The sequence below is a fragment of the Myxine glutinosa genome, chromosome 13 (genome assembly GCF_964187855.1).
Source record: "Myxine glutinosa chromosome 13, kmMyxGlut1.1, whole genome shotgun sequence".
NCBI classification, from domain to species: Eukaryota; Metazoa; Chordata; class Myxini; order Myxiniformes; family Myxinidae; genus Myxine; species Myxine glutinosa.
Genome location: NC_136273.1, coordinates 53,795,261 through 53,811,542, shown reverse-complemented (window position 1 = coordinate 53,811,542; position 16,282 = coordinate 53,795,261). Strand labels below are relative to the sequence as shown.

General features: G+C 51.4%; 1 protein-coding gene across 3 annotated transcripts in view; it reads left to right on the top strand.

Annotated features, from left to right (window-relative positions):
• The first annotated feature begins 422 nt into the window (after positions 1 to 422).
• LOC144888259 (uncharacterized) overlaps positions 423 to 16,282 on the top strand; it is a 114,814-nt gene continuing 98,954 nt past the window's right edge. Inside the window, exon 1 of one of the 3 annotated variants that reach the window (XM_078767509.1) lies at positions 423 to 456. The gene's annotated coding sequence lies outside the window, so the exon portion shown is untranslated. Of the gene's footprint in view, positions 457 to 13,127; positions 13,171 to 16,282 lie in introns of those variants that run through there. The other 2 variants (XM_078767510.1, XM_078767511.1) reach the window with 2 other exon arrangements.

Below are 16,282 nucleotides of genomic sequence, written 5' to 3'. Positions count from 1 at the left end.
GAGGAGTAGGCGAGCTATCACCGGCACCCCGGCCAAATTCCAGCCATACGGCAGACATTGAGGAAACTTGAAAGGGGCCCAAACACCCCCATAAAAAGATAAAATACCGGGACCTGCGGGTATTGATCAAGCTAAATATTATTATTGCACTTATCTATATTTAGCAAAACGATATTTAACAAAACAAAACTTTTAGCCAAAAGGGACAAAAGTTTAAATCAATTTTATTCACAATGGCGAGTTATTTGAGCGGTGTATGGGTTTTGTTCGTTTTTGCTCAGTAGTATTTTTTTTTTAATGAACATTTTCACTGAACATGTGAAATATATGAACACATCACCGATTTAATTTCACTGTCTAGTATATTATAATTAGTAAATTAACCACTCAATGTCACAGCACTGCGAGAATTGTTGAGAACAATAAAATCGTGGCGAGCGCGTTTACAATCAGAAGGTAGCGAGTTTTGAAGTTTTTATCGGTAAAATTGTATTTCTTTTTTTTTTTCGACAATGAAAATCACAATATAAATTAGAAAAAAGATCGCTATATATATATATATATATATATATATATATATATATATATATATATATATATATATATATATATATATATATATATATATATATATATATATATATATATATATATATATATATATATATATATATATATATATATATGTGTGTGTGGCGGACACAAAAGCCCACTGGTGTGGTGACATCATTCCACGCACCAAGTGGGCGGTGGCCACGTCCGAGGGGTAGGCGTGGCCTCATGATATACACCGGGCGCCCAGCCCGGAGCGTTACAGTGTAGTCTTACAATAAAGACGTTTATATGTTACCGCTTGTCCGCTTCCTCCTTGCTCACAAGCAGCGCGCGTAACGCCGCGCTTTACTGGTGACCCTCGACGTTGGATCTGCCGTAGCGATCCTTCCGAACACGACGCCATTGCAATGGCCAACGACAAGTCAATGGCGATTAAACTTCCCGAATTTTGGGAGGCCCAGGCCGAGGTCTGGTTCGTTCAAGCCGAAGCCCAATTTCAGCTTCGGCGCCTCACCAACGACGACCTGCGCTACTGCCATGTCGTCGCCTCCCTCGGGCCCGGCACGGCCGCTCGAGTTGTGTCCGTCCTTCGCCACCCACCGGACGGCCACAAGTACGAGGCACTCAAGCGGCTACTCCTAGCCACGTTCAGCCTCACGGACGACGCACGGGCCGACCGCCTCCTGGATCTCCCCGAGCTCGGTGAGATGTGCCCGTTGGTCCGAATGGACCATATGCTGTCACTGTTGGGCGACGAAGCCCCCGGTTCGCTATTCCGGGCGCTTTTCCGTCGCCAACTTCCAGCGCAGGTTCGCCTCGCGTTGGCCGGGACCGGGCTAACGGAACCCCGAGCATTGGCGGCCGAGGCGGACAAGTACTTCGCCGCTTCGGACACGCGGGCGAGCGTTGGCGTGGCCATCACGGCCTTCGACGCTGCTGTTCCACAGCATCATCTTCTACAGCACGCTGAGTTTCAGCAGCATGCTGATACGCACCTCGTGAACGCCGCCACGCCCCGCCCACCGCCGCGGCGAAAACCGCCACCACGGGGAAACCCGTCGACTCCACCGGCCTGGCGGAGCCAGCCGCGCTCCTCCAGCTCCACCACCTGGTGCTGGTTCCACGCCAAGTTCGGCCACGAAGCTCAGCGGTGTCATCCGCCGTGCTCCTTCAACGGGTCGGGAAACGCCCGGGCCTGTCCCACCCGGGCGCGAGGGCCTCCCAAAGGCTGATCGCCGACAAGTTCGTCTGGCATGGCCTCCGGAAGGCCGTCCGCGGCTGGGCCAGGACATGCCTCGCGTGCCAGCGCGCCAAGGTGCACCGGCACACCCAGGCCCCGTTGGCCCCGTTCACGGTGCCGGAACGCCAGTTTGACCACGTCCACGTGGACCTGGTGGGACCTCTGCCCCCCTCGCGGGGTTTCACCCACGTCCTCACCATGGTGGACCGCACCACCCGGTGGCCGGAGGCCGTGCCCTTGGCGTCGACAACGGCGGCCGATGTCGCGCAGGCTTTCATCGCCACCTGGGTCGCCCGGTTCGGCGCCCCCTCAGACATCTCATCCGACCGCGGCCCCCAGTTCACCTCGGAGCTCTGGGGGGCGGTTGCGCAGGGGCTCGGGGTCCGGCTGCACCGAACCACGGCCTACCACCCCCAGGCTAACGGCCTGTGTGAGCGATTTCACCGCTCATTGAAGGCCGCGCTCCGGGCCACCCTCCGCGACGGCGGCTGGGTCGACAGGCTCCCCTGGGTCCTGCTGGGCCTCCGGACGGCACCCAAGGAGGACCTGCGCGCATCCGCGGCGGAGTTGGTCTTCGGGCAACCGCTGCGGGTGCCGGGCGAGTTCCTCCCCGACTCCACGGCACCATGGTCCGCGGCACAGCAGCGCTCCGCTCTGCAAGAGACCGCCCAGAGGTTCGCCCCGGTGCCAACGGCATGCCACGGGCACCCACCGACGCACGTCGCCCCGGAGCTTCGCACGGCGGAGTACGTCTTCGTCCGCCACGATGCCCATCGGACACCACTGCGGCCCCCGTACGACGGGCCTTTCCGCGTGCTGGAGACCGGGGCGAAGCACTTCACCCTGGACATCGGCGGTACTCCTGACCGCGTTTCGGTAGACCGCCTCAAGCCGGCCCACCTCGATGTGGACCATCCACCGCCAGTGGCCCGACCCCCACGTCGGGGCCGCCCTCCTGCGGGCGGACCCCCGGCACCGCCCAGCCCCGCCGCCACGCCGCCCCCCGGTCCTGCACCCATCCCAGGAGCAGCCAGGGGCATCCCACCTGGCATCCCTGCACCCCGGACGCCGCCGATCGCCAGGGGGCGCTTCGGCCGGGTCATTCGTATGCCCCGCAAACTGGCCCTCCAGGTGCGCGGGAATTCTGGGGGGGCGCGTGTGGCGGACACAAAAGCCCACTGGCGTGGTGACATCATTCCACGCACCAAGTGGGCGGTGGCCACGTCCGAGGGGTAGGCGTGGCCTCATGATATACACCGGGCGCCCAGCCCGGAGCGTTACAGTGTAGTCTTACAATAAAGACGTTTATATGTTACCGCTTGTCCGCTTCCTCCTTGCTCACAAGCAGCGCGCGTAACGCCGCGCTATATATGTATGTATATATATATATATATATATATATATATATATATATATATATATATATATATATATATATATATATATATATATATATATATATATATATATATATATACTGAAACGCAAAAGAAACTTACCACCTTTGAAACCTTTAAATATCAACAATAACACTGCGTGTAGTAAATGTGTGAACTTATTTGTGGACAATAGTGTCCTCACTGTCAAACAAAACGGTCACGGATGGTCACTTGAACCTTCAATGGTCACTTCATAGCACAGCTGTTGAACAGCCGTTTTGACTGTCAGTGATTAGCCAAGGGGTACGGGATGATTTTAATGAGCTGCACGTGATGTCTTGATATTGGCTTTAAAAAGGCCAGTGCAAAATGGGCATTTCAATCAACATGCCACGATTGTCAAGGGATCAACGGCAGCGTGCCCTGGGCATGCTGCAAGGCGGACTGAGCTACCGTGAGGTGGCACGTCGCCTTGGCTGTTCACACCAGACGATATCAGCCCTGGTGGACAGAGACACCCTCCACAACTCTGCAGATGACAGACCTCGATCAGGGAGGCCGAGTCACCACTGCAAGGCAGGACAGGCAGATGGTCAGAAGTCACCTGCGGGATCGATTCCGTCCAGCATCCCGCACTGCGGCAGAAACTCCGGGGCGTGCAAACCCACGGATCTCCAATGATACTGCACGAAGACGACTGCATGACTATGGTCTGACTGCCAGAAGACCATACAGAGGCCCCGTCATGACGGCTGCCCATCGCCGCAACCGACAGAGATGGTGCCAGCAGCATCAGCGGTGGACCTTGGCGCAGTGGAACGAGGTCGCTTTCAGCGATGAGTCAAGGTTCTGTGTGGACAGTCCTGATGAGCATGAGCGTGTCTGGAGAAGAATTGGCGAGCGATATGCCGATTGTTGCGTGCGTCAAGCCAACAGGTGGGGTGGCCCAAGTGTGATGGTGTGGGCCGCCATATCAGGCCGGTACAGGACGCCACTGGTGGTTGTGGATGGGAATCTTAATGCCCAGCGGTATGTGGATAACATCCTGCGACCTCATCTGCTGCCATTACTGCTAGACCACCCAGAACTGAGAACCTTTCAGCATGACAACGCTCGTCCCCATGCTGCTCGCTTTACCACTGCATTTCTCCAAGGCGAGAACATCAACACCATGCAGTGGCCTGCGCTCTCCCCTGACCTGAATCCCATAGAGCACCTGTGGGGTGAGCTTGGGAGACGCGTAGTTGGCAGGGCCAGGACACGGGCAGAGCTGCTTCAGACATTGAGGACTGAGTGGGACAGAATCCAGCAGCAATCCATCCAAAGACTGGTAGGCAGTATACGCCGACGATGCACTGCCTGTATCCAAAACAATGGTGGCCACACACGCTATTGAAAGGGGACTGACATTGCACCCTGTGCTGTTCTATACTGTAGAACAAACTGATGATATGGTGTATCTTGGTCAAAAACTTGACATGTCATCAATAAAATGCCAATGTTTCAATTAGCAATTGTTGGTTTGTTTTATTTTGAACTGTTACAATTTTATTACATTTCAAACAAGTGGTAAGTTTCTTTTGCGTTTTCGGTCTTTTTGAAGTTGGTCAAAATGGTCAAAATGGTCAAATTTTTCGGTCAAAATGCCCATTTTGCACTGGCCTTTTTAAAGCCAATATCAAGACATCACGTGCAGCTCATTAAAATCATCCTGTACCCCTTGGCTAATCACTGACAGTCAAAACGGCTGTTCAACAGCTGTGCTATGAAGTGACCATTGAAGGTTCAAGTGACCATCCGTGACCGTTTTGTCTGACAGTGAGGACACTATTGTCCACAAATAAGTTCACACATTTACTACACGCAGTGTTATTGTTGATATTTAAAGGTTTCAAAGGTGGTAAGTTTCTTTTGCGTTTCAGTATATATATATGTATATATGTATGCATATATATATATATATATATATATATATATATATATATATATATATATGTATATATATATATATATATATACATATATATATGTATATATATATATATATATATATATATATACATATATATATGTATATATATGTATATATATATATATATATATACATATATATATGTATATATATATATATATATATATATATATACATATATATATGTATATATATATATATATATATATATATATATATATATATATATATATATATATATATATATATATATATATATATTGTTGTGGATATGAGGACTGTATATTTTTTTGATTGTGTGCTGTACTATTGTGATTATTGTTTATTCTGTGCCTCCTGCCTCCGGAGCTGTGTAAAGACCAAAAGGGCGTCCCATAGTCCACAAGCATACACGTCAGCCAAGTAATAGAATATACCTGTTGATAGTTATCTCTTATTCTGTGTTTTAGGGTAAGGCTGTGTCTCCCATTAATTGAAGTACTCCATTGCACCAGTGAAAGAGAATAGACCCCCTTTCCTTCCCATCCCCAAAAATCTCCCTTTCCATCCCCTCCAAAACCTCCAATAACCGCCATTGACCACGAGGCTCGAGTCAGGGAAGAAAGGCGTGTCTCCACCTCGTCAGAGGAGGGGAGGGGCGCGCCCGCCCGTCGTCGTCCGGGGCAGAGCCCGAGGGTCGTGCGACCAGCCAGGGCCGAGGTGAGCGCCCCGATGGGCGTGTCCAAAGCGCCGGGGGGCGTGATCGCTGGGGGCGCTATAAAAGGGCGCAACCGGAAGTGGACCAGAAGAAGAAGAAAGAGAGATGCACTCTGGGTTGGTCTGGGTTGGTTGAGAGAAAGAGAGGAGGAGTTGGTTGCAAGGAGTTGGTGACAGTCGGTTGCCAGAGAAAGGAGTCGGTGGTCAGTTGGTTGCGGTGGTGAGGAGTCGGTGGTGACGAGTGAGACAAGGCCTGGCAAGGCAAGTGCAGGCGGCCGCAGCCGCGCCACCCAACCGCCAAAGGGGGCCTGAACGGCGGTTCGGAGCAGGGCCGAAACGGAACGGCGGCTGCTGAACGCGCCGGTTGTGCTGCGGGACCCCCCTTGGACCTTTCCTCTCCCTCCAGCCATCCACCTTCTGCCATCCCTGGCATTCCCCGCATGAGTCAGCGTTCTGTTTGTTCTGTCCTGGGATATAAGTTAAGTCTGTAGGTAAGCTAAATTTGCACTGTGTCACCTGCGTCTTGTGCTTGTAAATAAACGTGACATCTGTCTTTTTGCTTGTGTGTAAATAGTAGGAATAAATGTAGTAGTATTTCAAACCTTTTTTTGTCTCCGTTTTCCTCTTGCATTGCGTCGCTTTTGTCTTTTCCCTCATTGAGCAGCTAGGGTGCGATACAACCAACGTTCGGGTGGAATCGGGTGAGTTTTGTTAGGTCGCGGTTTTAAACCACCGCTCGGTCTATAACATCCTAACCGCGATCAGCAACAATTGGTGTCGGGGAGTGAGATCGACCCGGAGCGCGCTTCACGCGCTCAAAATTATAAAATACCGAAATTTGTTTTGTTTTAAAGGAAAAGCCCGAATTTTGAAATCGCGCCATGGCTGTCCAAGGCGACGGGATGCCGGTGGGAGAGATAGAGGGGTTAGAAGTAACCCAGGACTTCGGGGAAGAAAGGGAGGAGGAAAATGGCAATGTGGTTGCGGGAATTTCAGGTGCACAAAATGGCGCTCTAGCGCACGTGATTACAGCGGCGCCACATTTAGCCACGCCCATGGTCGCGGTAGTCGAACCGGAGATGCCAATGGATTTGAACCTTTTTTTTATACAAATGAAGGCCCTTATGGCCCAGAATAGTGAGCGATTGGAGGGCCAAATGGGGGTAATGGGGAACCGGATGGATGCTCAGAGTGAGCAATTGGGGGTAATGGGAAACCAAATGGGGGTAATGAGGGACGAAGCGAGGGGTACCGGTGAGGGATTAGAAAAGAAATTTGAGGGATTAGACAAGAAATTTGAGGGGTTAGACAATGGGATAGAAGGGGTGAAACATGGGTTAACGGGGGTGGAAAACAGAATGGCTGCCCAGGAGAATCAGTTAGAGGGGGTGAAAAATGGGTTAATGGGGTTAGAAAATAGGATGGAGGACAAATTGCGGGAAATAGGGGAACAATCCGCCCGGGAAATCGAACAGATGGGGAACCAGATGGAGGAAATATGACGAGGGGTGAGTGAGGAGGTCTCGGGGCTACGCGAGGAGGTAAAGCGAGGCGAAAAGCGTATAGAGAAAGAAGTGAGGAATAATACGGCTAAGTTACAAGGGGGAATAGAAGATCTGACGGAGGAGGTGGAGCAGCTGACAGAGGGACAAACTAAGTTAGTGGAGCAGGTTCAAAAGAACACTGCGGTACTAGGAGGGTTAAAGGCGACACAAAAAGAAATTAAAAACGAATTAATAGCGACGCAGAGGCAATGTCAGATGGTACGGGAGGAACTGACAATGAGGGTGGAGGAGGTGACAGAGATAATGGAGACAAAGGACCGGCAGGTGAGGATGCACATAGAGACGGTCACGGTAGCCTTAGAGGACGAACTTGAGGGGACGCACCGAGAAATAAAAGAGGTTAAACAAAAACTAGAGGAAGTGGGAGAAGAGGTGAGTGAAATTAAGAAGGGACGGACAGAAACTAAGAGGGAGATAAAGGAGGAGGTAATGGAATATGTGCAAGGTCGGTGCTCAACTCATGATGTGATGCTCACTAACCAAATAAAGAGTTTGCAGGTGGCAAAGGAGGTGCGGGGACGAGGTGCCAAGGTGAGTGGCAATGTACATGATGTGAGGAAAGCTTCAGTCGGCTTGGGGATTGGTTTGGATCCGGGTGTTCGTGAAAGGCCGTTGGTGAAGTGTGTGACAGGTCAGGTGTGCGAAAAAAGAGGTGTGCGAGAATGTCCGACCATGGGGTGTGTGAGGAAAAAGTGCACGCCGAGGGGTGAGTGTGCCGTCAGGAGTGAGCCGGTCGGAGCGCGTGTGCGAGGGGGTACATGGAAGCGCGGTGTGGTGAGTGTTACGGAGGAAGTAACGAGAGAGTGTACACCTGTGGTGAGTGTTACGGAGGAAGTAACGAGAGAGTGTCCACCTGTGGTGAGTGTTACAGAGGGTGTAACGGGAGAGTGTGCGCGAGAAAGGTGTGTGACGGACAGGTGCATGGGGAAAGAGTGCGCTGTCAAAAGTAAGGAAGAGTGTCCACCTGTGGTGAGTGTTACAGAGGGTGTAACGGGAGAGTGTGCGCGAGAAAGGTGTGTGACGGACAGGTGCATGGGGAAAGAGTGTGCTGTCAAGAGTAAGGGTGAGTGCGTTGTCAAGAGTGGTGGTGAGAGTAGTGAGAGTGAAACGGAGCGTGAGTTGGTTGTGACAGGTGAGCGAGGATGTACACCTGGGATGGAAGGATGCACACCTGGAATGGTAGAGCGTGAGTGGGAATGCACGCTGGAATTGGTGGTGAGGCACGTGGTTGGGTGTGCGAATGAGGGCACACCTGTGATTGTCACAGAGGAGGTGACCGAGGAGGGGGCGCGAAGCGGTGTATTGGTGAGGTGTGCGAGCAACGAATGTGTGCCAAAGTGTTCGGTGGTCAGGTGTGTGACCAAGGCTGTGAGTGGAATGGGTGTACCTGGGTGTGTAAGGAAAGGTACGAGGAGCATGGGCACAGCTGGATGTGTGAGCAAGGAACGGGCTGCGGGGTGTAAGCGTCCAGGTGAAGCATCGACGTTAGACGGGGTAGAGTTTAGAACGACTTATAGCCGAATCGGGCCCTCGGTGCGTGCTGGGCCTCGCTTTGAACGGCCGCGGCCGGGCTCCACTAGGCGGAGCGGGCGGCTGGATAGGAAGGGTCGCTATGGCGACCACGTTTTGTTGAGACGTGCCGGCAGGTCGAGATCGGGACATTGGATGGCTCCACGCCGAGGTGGTGCGTGGGATCTCGGCCCGGGTAAGCCCCCGCCCCTGCCCCGAATGCGGGACGCATCCAGCCGCCAGCACAAAAGAATCCGCGTTCAGTGCTCGGCTGTACGAAGCCGGGCTGTAGATGTGAATTGGCGCACCGAGAGGATGTAATAAGTATACGGGTGATGGTGATAGTGATTTAAAACGAAATTTAGAAAAGTGAATAGAATTGGCAGTAAATGGAAAATTTTTGAATTGTTGAATTTGGACGAGCGAAATTGGTAGTGAGAGATGCCCCGCTGTGGTGGGATGGCAACTCTGTCATCCCTCACAAGGTGGGGGCAGAGGAGCAATAGCTTATGGGGTGTATGGCAGTGAAAACTAGCCCGGGTGGGTTAGGTTATATTGTAGGGATCTAGAAGAGATTGACATTAGGTGACGTTAAGTTTAGTTAGTGACTGATACCTGTAGTGGGGACGCAGGTAGATTAGTGTGGATGATAATGACGAGGGAGCGCAATAGTTTAAAGGGACGACTGGGAAGCGCAAGTTTCAGAGGGGAGTAGTTAGATGAGATGATGCTGTGTGAGGATGGAACAGGTGTGATTGCACAGGTGTGCAACTGGACAGGTGTGTGGAGCAGTGTATGAGTAGTGAGTGTTGTGGATCAGCGCGAATGCGCTTGGGGAGAGAAGGGTGCAGGTGGCACCCGGTGTGAGAGCACAGGTGTGCAAGTACAGGTGTGTGGAGAGAGTTGGAGTAAGTGGTACGGAGTGGTGTGCATGGTGCGAAGGTGTGGATGGGGGAAGAGTGGACCCCTATCACGGATACCCGGGGCGGGTAGTGTAAGTGTTAGGTAGAGGGTATAGGTAAATTGTGGTTGGATATTGGCATTTGTGGTGCGGTTGCAGAATGGTGTTGTGGATGGGTGCATTAGTGTTGTGGAAATGGCTGGGCGTGTAGCCTGTTAATGCGTGTAGTTGGTTGGGCACTCCACCACTGTGAGGATGTCGGCCAGGTGAGGCCGCAGGTGGGCTCTGGGAGCCGGTAGTTGTGAGTGGGTGCCTGAGGATCCCGGGTGTGGATCGGGCAGCCCAGTGCCAGAGAGGGCACCGAGTGGGGAGAGCGCCAGAGGGCCTTCCCCAGGTAGTTAGGTTAGGGTAAGGAGCTAGGTAAGCTCGGGTGGCAACTACAGTGGTGGAGGTGTGCAGGTGGGTAGACCTGTTGGAAGAGCTACACGTCGCGGCCCAGAAATTGTGCGAGGGCACCGGGAGATGAATCGGGGGAGTGAGACCCCAAATTGAAAAGCACCACAGTTTGGCCAATGGGAATTGGTTTTTAGAACCCATAGTGTAAGAGGGCCAATGGTTTGGCCGGAGAAAGACCCCGGGTAGTGTAAAGTGTGTTAAAATCATTTAGAGGATAGTTAGGATGAAGGATCTCCTCGCACCATCTGCATCCACTCACCTGAGGTGACAGGTACTCCGCACCATGCCATGTCTTATTATTTTTACTGTGCAAATGTTTGGATTGTGAGACGCATCATGACGTGGGTGTGACATTGTGCGTAATTCCATCTCTTCCTCCTTATGAGGATTGATGATGAATTGATGATGGCAAATTTTTGAAGTAGAGGGATTGTGGTGACGAATTTGGTATAGGGGAAATATGGGGAAGACGTGACAGTAGTGACGAATTGGTAATGTGTAGGTTTTGTACATATGGGGTAAGGGCAAGGGTGGGCTAGGTAACAGGGGGGTGACGTACGGTAGGGACGAGCTTTCTCACTTCGCCCTCCGTACGCATTTCGCCTTGCATTGCTTTTTTGATGTGTACCCTTGAGACCTTACCCCTCGCTCATCTGTCTTGTCCCCCCTTTTTGTCTCCCACATGAGGACCTGAGCGCCGTTGGGCGCCGAGGGGAGCGTGCGTGGGTCGGCCATTGTGCGCCCGAAATTCCCAGAACCAGCTGTCTGCATCGATGCACCACATTATGGACCACATGTCAGTGGCCGAGCACCACTTATGGACCCCATGGGTTGGGGCAAGGCCCCTCTGCTGGAACCGGCCATGAGGGCCCGAAATCTTGCTGGCGGACATTGGCCACAGGGCACCGATGCCCCACAGGTGAACCACACGTAGTCGGCCCTGTGGGCCATAAATAAAGATAAATAAAATGGACACGTTTGGGCAAGCTTTATTGCAAATAGGCCGCCAGTAAGCAAAGCAAATGAAAATGACAACAACTGGAAGAAATAATGATAACCAGCAGAGGGAGCCGAAGAGCAAGAGACACCTGCAGGGTTGGGTTTGTTGGTTTTATTTTATTCATTGAACAATGGGGACTGCACCGATTGGTGCTTGGGTGTGTATTGGTGCGTTTTTGGGTGCTTTAATGGTGCATTGATGCAGAGCAGACTGTCCTCCCCCCAGAAAGAACAATTACAGGTCCTGGGTTGGTTTTGTAAATAAAAGTAGCGTCAATTGTAGATAATGCTCCCCACCGTCAGTGTATAGTTTGAAGACCATTCCGCAATTCGGTTAACTGTGGGCGTAAGTCTGTTAGGCAGGGTGCAATGGAGCAGCGGGACACATTTATTTATGTTGTAAAACTGTCGCACTCAGGGTAGAGTTAATAGTAGAGGGAACTACACCTACATGTCACACTAAATAAAAGTTGTAGGCCCGGGACGTGCCTAAGAGGAGGAGGGTGCAGTGTTGTGGATATGAGGACTGTATATTTTTTTGATTGTGTGCTGTACTATTGTGATTATTGTTTATTCTGTGCCTCCTGCCTCCGGAGCTGTGTAAAGACCAAAAGGGCGTCCCATAGTCCACAAGCATACACGTCAGCCAAGTAATAGAATATACCTGTTGATAGTTATCTCTTATTCTGTGTTTTAGGGTAAGGCTGTGTCTCCCATTAATTGAAGTACTCCATTGCACCAGTGAAAGAGAATAGACCCCCTTTCCTTCCCATCCCCAAAAATCTCCCTTTCCATCCCCTCCAAAACCTCCAATAACCGCCATTGACCACGAGGCTCGAGTCAGGGAAGAAAGGCGTGTCTCCACCTCGTCAGAGGAGGGGAGGGGCGCGCCCGCCCGTCGTCGTCCGGGGCAGAGCCCGAGGGTCGTGCGACCAGCCAGGGCCGAGGTGAGCGCCCCGATGGGCGTGTCCAAAGCGCCGGGGGGCGTGATCGCTGGGGGCGCTATAAAAGGGCGCAACCGGAAGTGGACCAGAAGAAGAAGAAAGAGAGATGCACTCTGGGTTGGTCTGGGTTGGTTGAGAGAAAGAGAGGAGGAGTTGGTTGCAAGGAGTTGGTGACAGTCGGTTGCCAGAGAAAGGAGTCGGTGGTCAGTTGGTTGCGGTGGTGAGGAGTCGGTGGTGACGAGTGAGACAAGGCCTGGCAAGGCAAGTGCAGGCGGCCGCAGCCGCGCCACCCAACCGCCAAAGGGGGCCTGAACGGCGGTTCGGAGCAGGGCCGAAACGGAACGGCGGCTGCTGAACGCGCCGGTTGTGCTGCGGGACCCCCCTTGGACCTTTCCTCTCCCTCCAGCCATCCACCTTCTGCCATCCCTGGCATTCCCCGCGTGAGTCAGCGTTCTGTTTGTTCTGTCCTGGGATATAAGTTAAGTCTGTAGGTAAGCTAAATTTGCACTGTGTCACCTGCGTCTTGTGCTTGTAAATAAACGTGACATCTGTCTTTTTGCTTGTGTGTAAATAGTAGGAATAAATGTAGTAGTATTTCAAACCTTTTTTTGTCTCCGTTTTCCTCTTGCATTGCGTCGCTTTTGTCTTTTCCCTCATTGAGCAGCTAGGGTGCGATACAACCAACGTTCGGGTGGAATCGGGTGAGTTTTGTTAGGTCGCGGTTTTAAACCACCGCTCGGTCTATAACATCCTAACCGCGATCAGCAACAATATATATATATATAGATATATATATATATATACATAAATATATATATATATATATATATATATATATATATATAAATATATATATATATAAATATATATATATAAATATATATATCTATCCCCCTGTTGGTAACGTTCTGATGTGATATAAAAATCATCGCGAAGGTAGATTTTACGTGGAAGGTATTTTTTCATTGTTGGAAAATTTTTTATCAGTAGCTGATGTAATCGATGTGCGGACAAAGAAAACCCGATTGAGTTGAGAGCGTTTAGGTTCGAGCTGCTCCATGACAGATCGTGCCGTTTTTATTGATTAAAGACAGAGAGGACGGGCTATCGCGAAAAGATAAATGAGGTTGTTGAGGAAGCTGAGGGGTGATGGGGCCTTACGGACAAAACGAAGGCCTACTTGATACAAGCAGCATTAGTGTTTTCAATGGAATGTGTGCTTGTGAAACGTGACCAGGAAACGTTAAAATGCATTTGAGATGAAGTGTTGAGGTTGTGTTGAGGGTCCCCCACACCCCAACCCCCCCTCCTCCCCCTCCTCTCACCCCTCCTCCCCTCTCACCCCACACACCTCCTCCTCTCACCCCACCCCTGTCACCCCACCCACCCACCCCTGTCACCCCACCCACCCACCCCTGTCACCCCACCCACCCACCCCTGTCACCCCACCCACCCACCCCTGTCACCCCACCCACCCACCCCTGTCACTCCACCCACCCACCCCTGTCACTCCACCCACCCACCCCTGTCACTCCACCCACCCACCCCTGTCACTCCACCCCATCCCCCCTCCTACCCCCTCCCTCACTCTACCTCACCCCGCCCACTCCTCCTTCCCCCCCCCCCCCTGTCACCCCGCTCACTCCCCCCTCATCTCGCTCACCCCACTTCCCCTCACCCACCCCACTTCCCCTCACCCACCCCACTTCCCCTCACCCACTTCACCCCACCCACCCCCCTCTCCTCACCCCCTTAACTCCCCCCCATTACCCCCAAACCTCATTTTGCCCCCGCAAAGCCTCACCACCCCCCCCTCCCCATCCTGCATCCAACTACTTCCCCCCCCCCCCCACACCCTTACCCCATACAACGCCACCTCTCTTCCCCCCAACCCCCCTTCCAATCCAACTCCTCTTCCCCGTCTATCTCTAACAGTGTGGACCTCAAACATCCGAGGTCTCCGCTCCAAGCTAATAGACCTCCTAATCTAGGTCGCTGCTGATAAACGAGACGTCACCTGTTTAACAGAATCCTTCTTCCCACAGGACGTCCCCAACCTCCCCAGTTACTGTCTCCCCTGATTTGATAGGCCTGAACCATGTCCTAGTGGTGGAGTTGCTCTTTACATCATTAATTAAATTTCCCACTCCCCTTGTACTGACCTTACACCTCCCAACCCCAAGTAGTACCTCGAGCTGTGACTTACCCTCCACTCCCACCTCTTGTTTGTTTGTGTGTTGTACCGTCCTCCTTTCAGTGACAACTCCATCTACATCCTTCTATCAGACAACGTGGACAAATTTTTAACCCCTCAGCCCAACTCGCTCTTCCTCATATGTGGCGAATTCAGTTGTGACCGTGTAAGTAGGTTGGGTGTTGGTAACTTTCTCACCAAGCAAGGACTTCTGTGACTCCATGGGACTGACAATCTGTAAATGTTCCAACCTGGATTTCTCCCAATGTCAAATGTTGCCTTCTAGATTTTGTGATGCCTAACTTTTCCACAAATGTATCCTGCTCTTCCTCTGCTCCAATTGGTTCATTTAATCATGTGCTTGTGAAAGTCGATGCCGACGAGTCTGACAGCTCATTCAAGCAGCCATCTCTCTTCAGGACTGGTCTCCTGCATCTACTACCCCTGATGTTAACTCACCTTGGGAATTCTTCCACAGAAACCTGCTCTCTCTCATGCACAGATTCATCCCATCTTGTCTTCAATTATCCTCCTCTTCTTCTTGCTCATGGTACCCTGAATCCTGTGGTGATGCAGTTGCTCTGAAACAGCTTGCCTTCTCTTCCTGTAAGGCAAATCCGACCGAAGACAATCTCAGTGCATTCCAAAAAGTTTGAAACAAATGTGTATCTATATTACAAATCATCTGTCTACCTATCTTCTGTATATACATGCAAATTGAACAATCGTGTCTGAACGGGGTAAATGTCTTAACCACAACACGTATTCGTCCTCGTCGTCACCTTAGTCCTCGACGCCGTCCTTGTCCTGCCCTTGTACTGACCTTACACCGCATCCCATACCATCCTTACACCACACCCTACATCAAACAACCTTACACTATCCCAGCCGCCGTCCTAGTCCTGCCCTTGTACTAACCTTACACCGCACCCCATACCATCCTTACACTATCCCAGCCGCCGTCCTAGTCCTGCCCTTGTACTAACCTTACACCGCACCCCATACCATCCTTACACCACACCCTACATCAAACAACCTTACACTATCCTAGCCGCCGTCCTAGTCCTGCCCTTGTACTAACCTTACACAGCACCCCATACCATACCATCCTTACACCACACCCTACATCAAACAACCTTACACTATCCTAGCCGCCGTCCTAGTCCTGCCCTTTTACTAACCTTACACAGCACCCCATCCCATACCATCCTTACACCACACCCTACATCAAACAACCTTACACTATCCTAGCCCCCATCCTAGTCATAGTTGTAGTCCTCATCACTGTCATATTCCTTGTCACCGCCCTAGTCCTAGTCCTTATCACCATTCTCGCCCTTATCCTCCTCGCTGTCCTAAGCCTCATGGTTGGCCTAGACCGAGTCGCCATCCTAATCCTGGTCCTCGTCGCTATCCTACTCCTCATCGCCACCCTCGTTCTCATCACCGTCCTAGTCCTCCCACCTCCATCGATGTGTCGTTAATGGCGTTCTGTTCAACGTCCTCGACCTGCTTCATGCTTTCACCATCTTACATTTCCTCCTTCAACTCCCCATTGTTCTCATCTACGTCCTTCAATCCCACGTCGTCCTCCTCCTTGTCATCTGCACTGAAATGAAGTAGACTACTGAGGAACCCATCCTTATGGATTGCAAACGGGTCAATCCCCCATTACCGCCGTATTTTAGTCTGGCTTGTAGTACCCGTTACCACCAGGAGTGGGACTGTGCCATCCATATTTACACTGAAAGATTGATATCCTTCCCCTACCCTGAATACCCTGTATCAATAATTATATTTACCACCTGAAACCTACCCATGCACTCCCCGATTACAACCACTAGTTTTCAACTTGTTCTGTCCAGTTGTTCA